Here is a 15,527-nt window from a genome sequence, read left to right on the forward strand (position 1 = left end):
TCATTCTCCGACAATCGCGGTACTTCTAGGTGTCGAAGTTTGGTTGCCCATGTGGCAAAATGTTCACGGTAGTTGGTGTTGGTTGGTATGTCTTTTATACTAAGACATTGGCTCCATACCTGTATTTGTATTTCCCTTGACCAGAATTCATCGATGAATGCCTTTTTGAAGTCATCATAATTGGTGAGTTGGAATCTGATAGTAGAAAACCAACTTGATGCGGCCCCTTTTAAACAATCACCCACAATAATTATTTTCTCACCGACGTATGATTGTTTTATGGCAAAGTATTCTTCCAGTCGGTATAAAAAATCTATTGGGTGTCCATCGCGGTTGTTTCCATAGAATACTGGACGCGATATCTCGGTGTTGTGCACTTGTTCAGTTCTGTTGTTGCATTCATTATGCACTGGTTGTCTATTGCTATGCTCATATTTCAGTTTTACGTCATGAAGTTGTTCTTCAATTAATTCGATTTTTCTTTCATAATTTTCAATTTTCTTGTTATTTTCGTCTTCCAAATTGTTGCATTTTTCTTCTAATCTGTTGATTTTTTGCAACAATTGATCGACCAAATATCGACTATTTCTTTCTACTTCCGCTTTGAACGCGTTGAAAGTTTCTTCTGATATATTTTTCTTCGGTGGCATTTTAAAGATGTAGTTTTTCTTCTTAATCTCGGAGTCGAAGTAGAATTTTCTTCCAAATCGAGCACTGTAGTTGGGCGCCAAATGTAACGAGACTGGTTGTTGTTGTAGTTTGATGGTTCTTTATTTAAATAATTACAATCATACAACCATTCGTTAAAGTTTTTTACAATTTTTTCTTGAAGTTTTATGCTCAACGAGCGTACATTTAAATTATAGTATTCTAAGGGATTTTACAAAACGGGGGGGAAAGACATATATAGGTTTATTGTATTTGACTCACGGTGGTTTTCGTGTGTTCGGATGTATAATATTTGATGATGGGGACAGTGACAGTTCTGTCGCGGCTCGACGGCACCACGGCTCGACGGCTTGGCTGTTGGATGATAGGGACGGTAACGGCTCCTGTATGGCTCGACGGCTCCACGGCTCGACGGCTTGGCTGCTGGTTGATAGGGACAGTAGCGGCGGCTTCGGTATGGCTCGACGGCTCCACGGCTCGACGGCTTGGCTGCTGGTTGATAGGGACGGTAGCGGCTTCGGTATGGCTCGACGGCTTGACTGCTGGTTGATAGGGACAGTAGCGGCTTCGGTATGGCTCGACGGCTCCACGGCTCGACGGCTTGGCTGCTGGTTGATAGGGACGGTAGCGGCTTCTGTATGGCTCGACGGCTCCACGGCTCGACGGCTTGGCTGCTGGTTGATAGGGACGATTCGGATTAATCTGTTGAACAGCCGTGAATAACGGTCGCTAGTACCGTCCGGTCTGTTCAGATTAGGGAACCAAAGAGCGCTTTGCTGCGGATCGCCTCCGTGGATAACGGTCACTAGTACCGTCCGGAGGACGTTCACACTGCTAGGCAGGGAGACTGAGTGAGTATTCAGTGTTCAGCGACTTATATATCTGTGGTTATGCGCTATCCGGTTCGATGTAGAATATAGTTTTGTTCTTTTGAATATTTTAAGGGTTTTGGTGAGTAGGTGCATATTTAATGCTAATGAATTTGCTAGTAAATAGCTTGACGATTTCGATTCTGTCATCGGTTTGGCGCTAAGTTTTATCGTTACTGATTAATCTTGACTTAAGTTACGGGCGGCAGGTGGTTATGTATGCGCTTCTGACCAGCGCTCTCTATTGACCGTACCGTCAGTGAGCGGCGGCGTGTGTCGATTCCACTCCTCGCAAGAATGTTGTATGTGCGCGTTGTGGAATGGTCGAGTAACGGGCAAACAGAGCGCGCCACCTAAATAGGCGCTCTGTTTGATCCCGTTACATATATGAACATAAAATATAATAGACTTTTATCAAAATTCAACTATTCCATTTTTTATCGATGATATAATGCCATCAAATCACAAAAACTAGAAAAGAATTTTACCTTTTCAAGTGATTTGTATAAGAAAAAACAATTTAAATATAGTATCATAATATGCACCATGTACTAAATGATCTTGTTGAAACTTGAGATGACCTATATTATTATATTATCTCATTGTGTATTGTAGTAGTGTAACGTATTTCGATGAAATATTGATCCATTCAATTATTTTGAAGTTCAACTTGCACCTATGAGACAATAATCTCGCAGCATAATACAGTTCTATCGTATATCAACTGAATTTATAACACTCAAGAGCACTTTACCTCCAGTAACAACACTTACCGTCCCAAAACATACTTTACGTGTCCACTGTCGTATCGATATCCAAACAAAACCTCGAATGTCACGGTTAGTCTTATCTTTTATTACATTCTCTGTATTATGGTTTTTTTTTTTCATTATAAATCGTAAATAACTGTATGTTCAAAAATCCAAAATCTGTAGGTATGACACTACTACATCATTTTTATCACGTTTAATACTTAGTGCAAAAAACCAGAGAAAAAATTACATGAAACTTGCTCTCTGAATAATATTTGTATAATGTATGAATGTTAAATTTGTGTAACGTTTAAATATATTTAGTATGCTCTAGTCTTTTAATTAAACCCGTACATACTTACCTATAAATTATGTTTTATTTGTCTATTTGTAGTTAGACTAGAAGTTTAGCATAGTTTAAGGTGATTCACGATACATTAGAATATAATATCATGACATAAAGGTTTAAGATGCACTAAAACAAAAATATTATGTTTTATTGTTTAATTAAATATGATTTTCTCTATAAATACATTGTCTAACTATGTAAAATTAATCTCATATACATATTCATTTTTCCAGATGTATTTATATTTTGTTTTCATATTTATCAATTATAAATTGAAGTGATTAAGAAATTCAAACTAAATTATTTTATTTCAGACCTGTTACACATCATTATACCATTAAAAAAGTTTTTTAAAATTCAAGTCTGAAAATAAAATTTTATAAAATTGTTGAACAACTAAATTAAAACATATGGTCATTAAATTTTAGAAAAAAAAAAATGCAGTCGTAACACGCTGATTAGTTTTACATAGTAAGAATTAATATTATACACCATTGTAGGTCGAAAAACAAAACCAACCTCAATGACATGTTCTACTCTATATTTTGTATTATTATTATTTCATGATACCTCAAGTAAGAGGTCACGACACAGTTATGTTTTAGCCGGTTGGGTGAATTTCAACAAATATAAATGCAGTTGACAGTTTTTTAATAAGAATATTTGGGATGAGATTTCAAACGTCTGTAAACACATTTCAATTTTTTGTGTAGATTTTCTTTTATTATTTTGAATGTAAACAAGACTGTTAAAAAGTGGCACTTATATATATCAAGTAAATGCCTATTTTGAATATCGTTTTTTGATTGGCAAATATATTAAAAAAATTACTATCAATTTTTGATTTAAAAAAAAAACTCAAATTTGGTAACAATTTGAAGTCGAGTCCATTCGAAAATGTGACAAAAATAACTATGAACTTTTTATTTAAACGAAATAAGTAATTAATAATAAAATGAAAAACACTTTGAAATGAAAGAATTCTTAAAAACAAGGGTGACGTTTATTATTTTTATAAACGTCAACTACAATGATAACGTTTTATTCGGAGCGCGTACGAAAACAAATTAAATACGACGCCACTGCCACTGCCATTTCAACGGAACATAATAAATATAGTTATGGTGTACTATATAGTATAGTCGGTATGACAACACAACAGTATGAAATATCGAAATAAAAATAATAACTGATATCTGCGATTGTATGACTCGAAAGTTTATTCGTTGAAGAATAATATTATATACATTTTTTGTAGTTAGCAAACACTCAGTGACGTATTATATTTTTATGGGTGGATCTCTCAACCTCTCTCGCAATTAGGAATTTGACCTTTGTGTTTTGAGTTCTTTTAAACGTCGTATTAACCGATTTTAATCACACTGCATAGCTTCCTTTGTTTTAAAGAGTTGGACACACACTATTGGATTACTCGAATTATAATATTCAATATACATGTAATTTTTACATAATATTATATTTGTATATTATACATTTACTATGAGCGCCTCCGCGTTCATTTTATACCAGTCGGATGTTAGTCTGCAGAATGACCGAAATTATTTCCGTAAATTTGTCGAAGTCGTGATGTCCACAAATACAGAAACGTCTTTCGAGAATATTTTTTGAACAGGAACCTGGTCCAAATTAAACTATTTTAGTTAGGTCTATTAGTCCTGAGCGTTATTCGAGGTGACTTGATTTACTGGTTTAATACAAACAGTTTTGAAATCAGCAACTTCATAACACATTGATATTTCATATGTTTTTATTTACACAATAATTTTTAGTTAATTGTTTGGTTGCTCCCAAAAAATATGTATAGTTTTATTTATGTAGGTTGAATGGATAATTGTTATCAAAACATTGATTTTGTCACGTAAGTTTTTTTCGATTCGTTAAAACAAAATGTAATATCACCAATCTACGCAACTATCCATCCCAAGCCTGTATTGGATAAAAGTCCGTTTCAATAATTAATTGATATGACGTACAGTATAATATAAAGCAATTGTTGTAAATATACCACTAATATAATAGTCGTGCATGTGGTATAGGTGAAGATGAGTGACGAAGTAAATTGCTCATTGCGTGATGATTATATTGTGTAAATTATAATCTATGATCACAAGACCAAATGAAAAATAGACGAATACTCGCAGTTATTTTATTGATACTACGGTCCTATTCGACCTGTTATTTTGTAACGCTTTGCTGGTACATAAGTACCAACATAACATGACATTAGTAACAAGTTTATAAAATAATTTTGGCCCAACAATCGATACCCGCAGTTAAAAAATGGTTTCTATCGTCGATCATCACAATAATAATAATAATTATTATTATTATATATAGTATAATATGAGACCAAAAAGAATTTCTAGGTTGCGGTGGTGCGGAGAGTATTTTGCGCTATAAACATTTCGATCTAATGCGTTCGGTACGGGATTGCTTTTACGTTATAATAATATGATAATATACATTTACGTTTTATTTTGTGTATGATAAATTATCTATACCCACACCACACACCACACACCGCCTAATATCTATAATATATTTATCGTATAGTCACGGACGACGTTTTATTTTTCCAATATCACGGTCGGGCGGGCCACTGCCGCATCGCGGAACAAAAATAATATATTTCTTATATATTAGATATTATTATAATGTCGACCTACACGTTTCAATGATAACCGTTCAAACCCGGTTACCGGTCGTCATTAGTCTTGCACAAATATAGTACACCTACTATTCGCATCATGTAGATATTGGAAAAGTTTTAAAACGTATTCAACGTGATTTTATGTACAGTGGTAATGCCTTGTTGTGCAGAGGATATCTACTTAGCGATTAATACTCACATGTGAATAATCGAACAAGTGACTCTGCTTAACCACGAATTTGTTTTTCTGCATAATTTTAGTATAATGTGTTAGTTTTGTAAATAATTGAACAATAAAAAGTTTCCTAAAATAAGACACACACAACCTCTATGTACATAATATATATACATATAGGTATCAGTAGAAATTGTTTCAATACTATTTGATGGTGGAGAGGGAGAAAAACATGATGGTTTCAATGGCATAAATTTGCTGTATAAAAATTCCAAACACAACCGAATCTGAATATATGCCGTTCAGAACGTCTTACTATGTACAATTGTCAATTACCATGATACCTGCATGATGATCCATCTTTTACATAATATTAAGAAGGTCTCCCTCCGTTCTGTAAGAAGGTTTATTACAGATTCTACGAAAAATAAATAAATTATGTCATAATTAAATACACCTTTGGTTAGAATTCGATTTAATTAATAGCACTATGTAAAGGATGATTTAACAAGAATGTTATTTTCGGAATCAGATTTTCAAAATATTCAAATAGGTATGTATAATACTATGTGGAGATGAAAGTTTTGGGTTTTTTTAAAATAAAAACCACATTTTTACAGTTATTTCCACAGGATACTTCTTAAGTATTACAAAAAAATCTCAAACATTTTAACATAACACGAACTTTAAATACCTACTCGTATAATAAAAAAAATCAAACAATCATAAATTGAATCAACCAATATTATGAAATCCTTAAATGGAATAAACTTTCTCAGTGAATCACTCTGTATAATGTGCAATATGTTATAATACATATTATGTTTGGTGATGTGTATTACATATTGCCATTGGTGTATCGGCACAGAACTGCAAGTTCCGACTTGCTCAACTCGGTGAAATAATATATTATAATTTGTAATATTATCATGTCGCCGTTTCACTCCCACTCAAGTATACCACAAAGTCCTACGGCAGAACTCGAATCATCTAGTATATAGTAACTATTGCAGTATTATGTGTAGCGTGTATAAATAATAACACCTGACGCGTTGTATAATACGCACGGTTTTTAACTAGACACAGTCTTAATGTTTGTTTACCACGGCGGCATTTCATCAAATGCCACAGAGATGTTTACGCCTGAGCGATTTTGATGCATCAAGATAGAGAATAGTATTTCAACCCACGCTCTATGGTCGTCGGTGGAAGAAATGTGGCTGTTTTTCAATATAAAAATAACGTAAGCACTATTATAATCGTTCGAGTTCTTCTGAATGAAAGCGTTTTACAGACGGAAGTTTGTATCGCCACAGGACTCTTCCAATATACCAATACGAAAATCTCGAAAATTCAAAAACATGATAATATCTAAGTGTAGGTACCTATTTAAAAAAATCCAAAAATCAGAATTTGAGTGAATAATTATTATCATTTGAAAACAAAATGGAATGGAGGGGGGGGGGTGGGTAGATCATTACGCCATAAATTCCAACACGGTATATAGAACTAGGATCACCTAGGTAGTATTATACCATGGGTTTCATGTGCGGCGTGTGTAAATAACACCTGCGGGCGTACAACTCGCGGATTTTTAACTAGGTAGTCGCAATCTCAATGTTTACCTACCCCGAGGGCGTTTGGTCTTAATCAAACGTATACCGTGCGGTAATTGCCGCTGAGACGTCTACATGGTTGCACGTTTATTTCAGTGTGCACACGGTTATTTCCATATCGCGATGCAGAACAAATAACATTATCCGCTGGTATATAATACCGAGCTGTTTGCGGATAAATACGATGATAGTTCGTAACGAGTCGAAACGACGTGGACGGCGTATATACTGCTAATAATATGATGTTGCCATCATGCATGGCCCGATGACGGGATGGATAAGTGGCGTGGCCTTATTGGTGGAAATTATTTGTTTAGCACTCGATTAAGTAGTATTTGATCTTCTTATTAAATCCGTGGCATATCATTATATATTTTTGTACAAAGTTAGTTATTAAATATATAAATTATGTACATATAGTTAATAATTCGTAAACGAATAAACATAATAATATTGATTGAGTTAATAAACTGTATAGGATTTCATGTTAAATTCCCATCACGTTATATATACCTATTTAAAAAATAATTTTTTTTTTACACTTTTATGATTTTATAAGTTATATATTTTGATTTATAAGGTGTGTTTTTGCCAAAAATTGTGGGTCTACGATGTGTGGCGTTGTTTGGTTCTGGGCACTATGTTTATCCAAGGTTCGATGATACTGAACATTTTCCCTCCTAATAGTATATTTTATACATATGGCCTGGGAACAGCGATAATGAGTCAGAATAATAAATTAAAAGATTTCGTGAAAAACGGACTAATCCATTTCAACACAAATCCAGTTTGGATTCTATTCGATAACGAAAAAAAAATTAACTAGTACCTACCTATAACATCTTTGAAAGAACGATACAATTCCAATCACCTGTATAGGAATCGTACATAGAGCTATTTATTTTTTTTTCAGGCGAATATCTAGACAGCTCTTAGATAATATTATTATTACAGAAATGATACCGTAATTAATAAATTATAGAGTTCTGCAGGTCAATATACCAGCTGATATCACCAACAATTGAAATGGTTTTAATTTCTAAAAAGTTTTGTAAAATAAAATTGTCCGGTTCTTTCAAGGACCTCGTATTCTACGAGTATACGTCATAACTATTATAGAATTGATCAAACTTGTGCAACGACGTTATAAAAATATTTTAGGTACAATACAACCGACGACGACAGATGGGTTCACTGTGCCAGTGAAAAGCTCGTAGATTTGCGAAGTATGAAATTCTCAAAAACTCACGATACAATAATAATTATTGTATGCGACACGATTTATCGGTTTATCGTCATATAATATGATATTAGCATTATTAATAATACCGTAGAAGACGGAAACGCGGTGAATATTAAAATATAGTGTACGAGTTATGAAGCGGCTACAGGAGTACACGATGACGAGTTAATATATATATATATTATTATTATTAAAAACGGAGAGGTGAACCGAGATAGATATTATGACGTATACTAGTGTTGTAGTGTAATAGTATCGCGTAAGTACGTCGATTTTATCGATTAAAATGCGTAAAAACAAGACCACTCCCGGAAGTTATAATATGATTGTATTGTGATATGTGTGACGGGAAGACGCCGCGCCGTGGAATAAAGATGTGTCGCGTTCTACGAAACGTAGTGTTGTATTGTGATCAATGTAGAAAACGATAATATAACTGTTAGTCGAGCGACAGCTATCAAGACGGAAACCATAGGATAGGTAGTGGAGGGTTTATAATTCGCGGAAGTAACGCCCGTTTTTTCATTGCGTAATATCAACACGGAGACTCGACACGAAAAGTTTAATATAATACGTAGGTAGGTTGATACCATCTCGACGCCCCGACGCGTTTACAACCATAACTATCAATTAAAAACACATTTCGTCGTATGCGACGACTGTTGTTGTAGTAGTTCTCGGGTCTCCGGGGGTGATCTTCGGGTTGTATTAATACAATAAGTTTTTGTGTGAAAATAATTCGCGTCACGACGGCAACGCTGCAGTCCACCGGGTGCATTATATTCGATATCATGCGAACACTGTTGTCGTAATATATGCACAGGTATACGCTATTACGCGCGACATATTATAGCAACACCTCCTCGCTATATTAATATTATTATTATTATTATTATTATCACTTGAAACATAATACTAAAACGTGTTGGCCAAATTACAACGATGATTATGATAATAATAATAACAATAATTATTATTATTATTGTCTCATGTCCACGTGCACTTAATGGGCAGATTCGCTGCGAGCAACGCAATAAATATATCAATACGGTGTTAATGAACGGAAATAGATTTTATACAGCAAAAGTGTCCTAATAGCAATAATTATAATTATAATTATTATGTTGAACTGCGAAAGCAGATCACCGAATCTTTTGCAGAAATAGAATAACTAATATTATCATATGTGACATTTGCGGACTTAAGATCGGTGAACGATACTACGATATACGGACATATTGTGTTTAGTCGTGTTCTGTTGGGATTTCTACAGATATAATACATGTACGACTGAAATGCTTGTTATAAGTCACAAACAGATTTAAAGAAAAATATCCATTGGAAAAAAAGCGAGTAAATGAATGTCGCTCTGCTGTACAGTAGGTTACTGTAATGGATGGAATTAAATTTGAATCTAATGATATTATATCATTGTATACGAAAAGCGATTCTGAGCGGAGACGGTTTACCTGTCTAGGATATATTATAGATTATTAAAAATTTTCAAACCTTAGATTTAAAAAGAAGAATTTTTATGAATTTCTAGCATAAAATAATATGCGAATTCACTTTGTATAATAGCCTAATATTAAATTTTCAAGATTTTCTATCCAACAAATAAATTTTGATCGATATTAATTTAAAAAAATAATAATAATGATCGAAAATTGCATAAGCTTATAAATAGTTCAACTTAAGTCGGAATTTGTTGAAAATTGCATGGTGGATAGAATACCTAATATAACTTATATAAATATTCGGTGAAAATTTCATGTACCTATTATGGTAAATTGTCTTAAAGTTAAATCAAAAACCAAAATCAATCTTGTCAAAAACTGATTGTGCGTAAAATTTCTAGTTTTTCCTTTAATTTTTAGTTTGTATGTTCTGCTTATTTAGAAAAATATTGAGAATTTTTACTTTTGACCAGGGGGGCCGAGGGGGCCCCAAAGTACCATTTAGATTCACTTTGTGATCGAACGAGGAACTGAAGCCGAAAATCAAAGCACTTTTACAGTCCCAAAACGTGATGACAGACACAAAAAAAAACACACACATCATGGTAAAATCAATACATTCCTCGCTCCGCTCAGAATCTAAAATCTGCACTCGTCTTTGATCAGACACGGAGGGACGCTATATAAGATTCCAAGACTTTTTTTTTTTTTTTTTTTTTGGCGCAGTTTGTCACTAGTTGAACACTCGTATGCTACATACTTTAAGACATAAGTGCATAACATAATATTTAATTGAAAGGCATAATATAGAAACAATTCGATTGAATTCAAAATTAGTCAAAGAATGATATTACAATATTTAAAGAATCTTATTTGTTTGGAATTTGAACACATTGTTGAAAAGAACCTCGGACAGATTATGTAAAAACATGCATCGAATTGTCGTGTTGATGGTTTCGAATAAACAAATATTAGGTTAAAACATTTGTTTAAGTCATGCTTGGTTTGTTTTTTTGAACTCTCCTTATTTCTGTTAAGTAATGTTATTGTTCTTAGTTGAATACTATCCATTGGGTGACCTCTTATCTCTTATTTTATGTCATTATTTATTATTCTTTTATTACTCAAGCTTATATTGCTCTAGTTGAAACATATGGTATCATAAATAATATTGGGGAAAAAATATATTGTTGAACTATTCGTAGAAAACACGTTTCAAATTTAAAAATTAATAATTTTTAATTTTTTTTTTAATATTTAAATATAATTTTTGAATAATACTTATTAAATTCTATTTTTTTTTCAAGTGATTACTTTTCAAGTTAATAAGTTAAAAACATGAACATTTTATAAAATTATAAAAAGGAACTACACTTCTTAAATAAACGCTGTACAATAAAAATTCTTCTAAAAGTTTTCGATCATCAGTTTTTTGAGAATCCGGTATAAAAAAAAAAACAAGGCTAGGTAGGTATTGCTCTAAGGGCCGACAAATAGCTCGACCTACTAGTCGACCGACATTATTGCAGGACCAATTTTGCATGGATTTTCGGGCTACGCGTGCCAAATACTATAGTAGGAACTCAATGTGTTAAGTGCATGAGTCAGTAAGATATTGATTAGAACTTAAGTGTTTCATTTTTCCGCTCTTCTTTATGCTATATATAATTCCACAATATACAGGGTATGTTATGTTTGTGTTCTGTTTTTAAATTTTTATAGTACAAAAACTTTTGAATAATAAAATATTTCTGAAATATGACATCATTACCCATACCGACATATAATCATATACAAATTGTATGACCCTTTGCCATATGGTTATACTATATATCATATTATATTATAGACTATACATACCTACAACGGAATCGTCACGACTTGCCGTCTTTACTTAATCCATTTTATTAGTGAATTCGCTTTCGCACTCGTGTATACCTACTACAAACGCGATATTTCTTTTGTTGGTTTTAATTTTCCATGCGTGTCTCGCCCACTTACTCTCCATGTCGGGGCACCCGGAGAATTTGAATAATTTAAAATTTCCAAATAAATAATAAAATATAAAAATTCCTTCTCTCTTAATTTATAATTTATGTCAATGATTATGTGCGATATAGTAAATATTAAATACCTATTCTGAATAACAGTGGTCTATCGCAGGTTATGCGCCACTACAACAAACAAAATTTAATTTTCTGTAACTCCAGAGCTTTATTTGGATACAATAGGTATCAAAAAAGAAACTAATGTATCAATAAAATTTATTGTCAATGTTAATTTTTTTAAATTATCGATGTATAAAAAAATGTAAACAAGTAAATACATTTCTACTAGAACTAATAAACGAACTCGGCTATGTTTTGAATATATCTTGTCATACTCATTATTTATGTACAGAGGTTTCATTTGTTATATATGTTTAAGTGGTACCAAGTCTTAGATTGACGATAAAAGTATTTTTGCACCTATTGTGAGCTATTTCTCTGCTGGCATCTTTGCTTTCTGCTGTCGCTATACCCCCAACACGTCGTGCCGCCAGTCCACGGCACTTCGAAACGCGATACCACTACCCGGCCCCGAGATCGTTGTCATTTCACGAGGCTGTACATCATATTGTACATGACGTTTTGTTATATCATTATAATACGTACTAAGCAGTATACCCGTGGCACGTGTTGTGTTTTGGACGAATTTCGGAAACGGATCGCGTGGCTTATTTAAATATTAATTTACTGACACCGTATATTGTATAATATAATATAATAGGTGCAGCGTGCAGCGTATACTTTCGCGTGTGCGCCATTACAGCAGACATGTGCATGTCCAAACGGATTATTTTTGATATCGCCATAAAATATACCATACATCCTATACTACTACTCAAGATTAATGCGTGTTACTGTATAATGTATATATATATATAGGTGTTATACTTCCGTTGACGCGGCGTCAGATTTCATGTTATTGCAGTCTACATCACGGTTGTGGGTGGTACATAATAATGCATAATACCTATACCAACAATTCAAAATCAAAGCGTACCGATGCGTCGAAGTTATTAGGTATTATTTTTAATAATTAACATTGGCAGGTGGATCAGTATAATATCGTCATTACGTTATTATATGTATTATTAATTGTATAATGTTCTGAATTACTATTTACTATTCAATTATCACCTATGTAATATAGATTACTTAAAAGTAATTAACTTGTAGTATTTTAAAAGTATTGTGACAGTTGGCAAAACCAAAATACATTGGATCGATTTCCCGCCAAAATAAAGTCGAGGAAAATATCTTACGAGTTCCATTCAATTCAGCATAATATCATCTAACAGCTTTAAGTATATTTCATGATAATCAGGGCTCGGCACTTAAAGCATTTGTTTATTTTTATGGATTAACTTAAAATGTAGCATAGATGCTATTGAAGTGTATGTCATGTTACAACACGTTTAATTATGAAGTTTGAAAGTGCTTTTTTTCGCTTATTTCAGCGATTTTTCAAAAAAAATGCTTATTTCAAGTTTTTCTGATTATTTTTGCTTATTTAACCAGTATTTCTATGTTTTTATAATGTTTTAAACTATTATAAATATCGTTTACATTTAATTTTTCAGAAAATCCCTCGGAAAATCCATAAAATCCTTAAAGTCTCGAAAGTGAAGTTAAATTTATTTTATAACATAAAGATAAAGATTTGTTTTGATTTTGTTTGATTTTTTAGTTTATTGTTTTTTGATAAATATTTTTACTTAAATTTAAGTTTCTTAAATGCTTATTTGAGTGCTTATAATTATATTTTTAAGAGCTTTTTTAAGCGCTTATTTCAATGATTTAAAGTGCTATAAGTCCCGAACCCCGAACCCTGATGATAATGTTCACATTCTCTGTGATGAACTCACATTCACTCATCAGGACCCCATTATAGGAAGCTCATGTCTTGTTTAACCGTACCTGGCTTTACGTCCTCTCACCCATAAAGAATTTTTTTTTATATTTGTAAAATGTTTGACTGCCGTCTTTTGTTTTGGTTTAACCGCGATCACAGAATCCAGTACATTAGTGTGTTGGGTTACCGAATCCCACGTACGTACGAGCGTCTACTGTAACTGTCTGCACGTGGATCTTTGACGGATTGTTTTCGAACTCGGATGTCTCAGTCGAAACTTTTTCCAGGACGGACTCGAGCAGCTGTAGAAGCTGTCAGCGCTTCAATGCTTGGCACAACTTGGCAACGAGATTTTGTTCGGACCATTCGTTCTAAATCTGTGTGAATTTCAAATGAATCAATGGTTCAATTTTTTTTCTTTCATTATAACTTTTTTTTTTTAATTTTTTTAGCATGATAAAAGATATTTCCTACTTCCAACTTCCCAACTTTTTTTATTCATTAAACCATTAAATTACATATAAACGTGAAACACATTTATTTAACTACATTGGTGAAGAAAAAAAAACCTTAAAAGATACAATAAAAACCTTCTTAAAAGTATTTGTACCTCAATTCCAAAACTAAAATGACGCCACTTATTACAATTGTTCTAGTTATGGCTTATGGCAGTTTTCATTAATAATTACTTAGTATAGATGTATTTATTTGATTAAATGTGTTATAGTTTAAAAATGTTCATGAATTAATATTACAGAATAATCAAAGGAACCTATCCAAACAATTTTTAAGATTATAGTTTATTTGAGCTGATAGCTATACAACAACTACTGGAGCAGAAATAATAATCCAAAAACTATTTGGAACAAATGTTTTGAAAAATGATATCTTATTATATGACCATAATAGATTCTATATAATAATCAATCCTGAGTATTGATTCTTTTAAGAGAGTTTACTGAAAGATATGCAATTGATCATATTATTGTTATGGATTTTGAAAAGTTCTCATTTTTTAAACCTTCGAAAATGCATAAGATATTGTTTATATAAAATGTAATATTTTTCCTAACAGATATAATTAATCACGGTAAGTCGAACGTTGTGCAACAGTTTAGAGTGATTTCCATCCCACTTTCAATTGCATGAAATAAAAATTCGTAAAGAAAACTTTTCTATTAACTATAACTACGTATGTACTTCAGAGAAATTATAATATAAATTTACTAAGCATGTTAAATAATATAAACGATTTTAGTAAGGCTGTTTATTTTTAAATTTAAATTTATATTATATTTGAATTTATTAGATGCTTAAATTGTCTAAGTGTATTGAATTCAACACTAATTCTAGAATATTTTTGGTTATTCATTAATAGAAAAATAACTACAATTTAAATTTAATCATTTCAGTTCATAGGAATAATTCCACTATTCAGCTTAGACGAGGAAGAAATGAAAATTATACATTTCCTATAATCATGCTTAAGGTAATAAATAATATTCATTTGATACGTTGTATCATCGAAAATGAGTTTTTAATAAGATTGAAAATTTAAAACAAATATAAAATCATACTGGCCAAATACACTTCTACGTAACTATGGAATATAACATACCTGTTGACTATATTGTTTATTAACAATTGATTACGCACCTTTACGAGTCATTACATTTTTGGTATTCGTTTTAAACGTTTTCAGTTAAATAATAAATATGTTTTCTATTAAGAAACTTTGCAATTTTTTGGTATTTGGAAAAATATCTCTTGGTCATACAGAACAAGAGATTTTTGAAGAGAGAGCTACAGAAGAAAATTCAGTTCGTACT

The sequence above is a fragment of the Diuraphis noxia genome, unplaced genomic scaffold (genome assembly GCF_037042655.1).
Source record: "Diuraphis noxia isolate RWA-SAM2 unplaced genomic scaffold, SU_Dnox_SAM2 contig0004, whole genome shotgun sequence".
NCBI lineage: Eukaryota > Metazoa > Arthropoda > Insecta > Hemiptera > Aphididae > Diuraphis > Diuraphis noxia.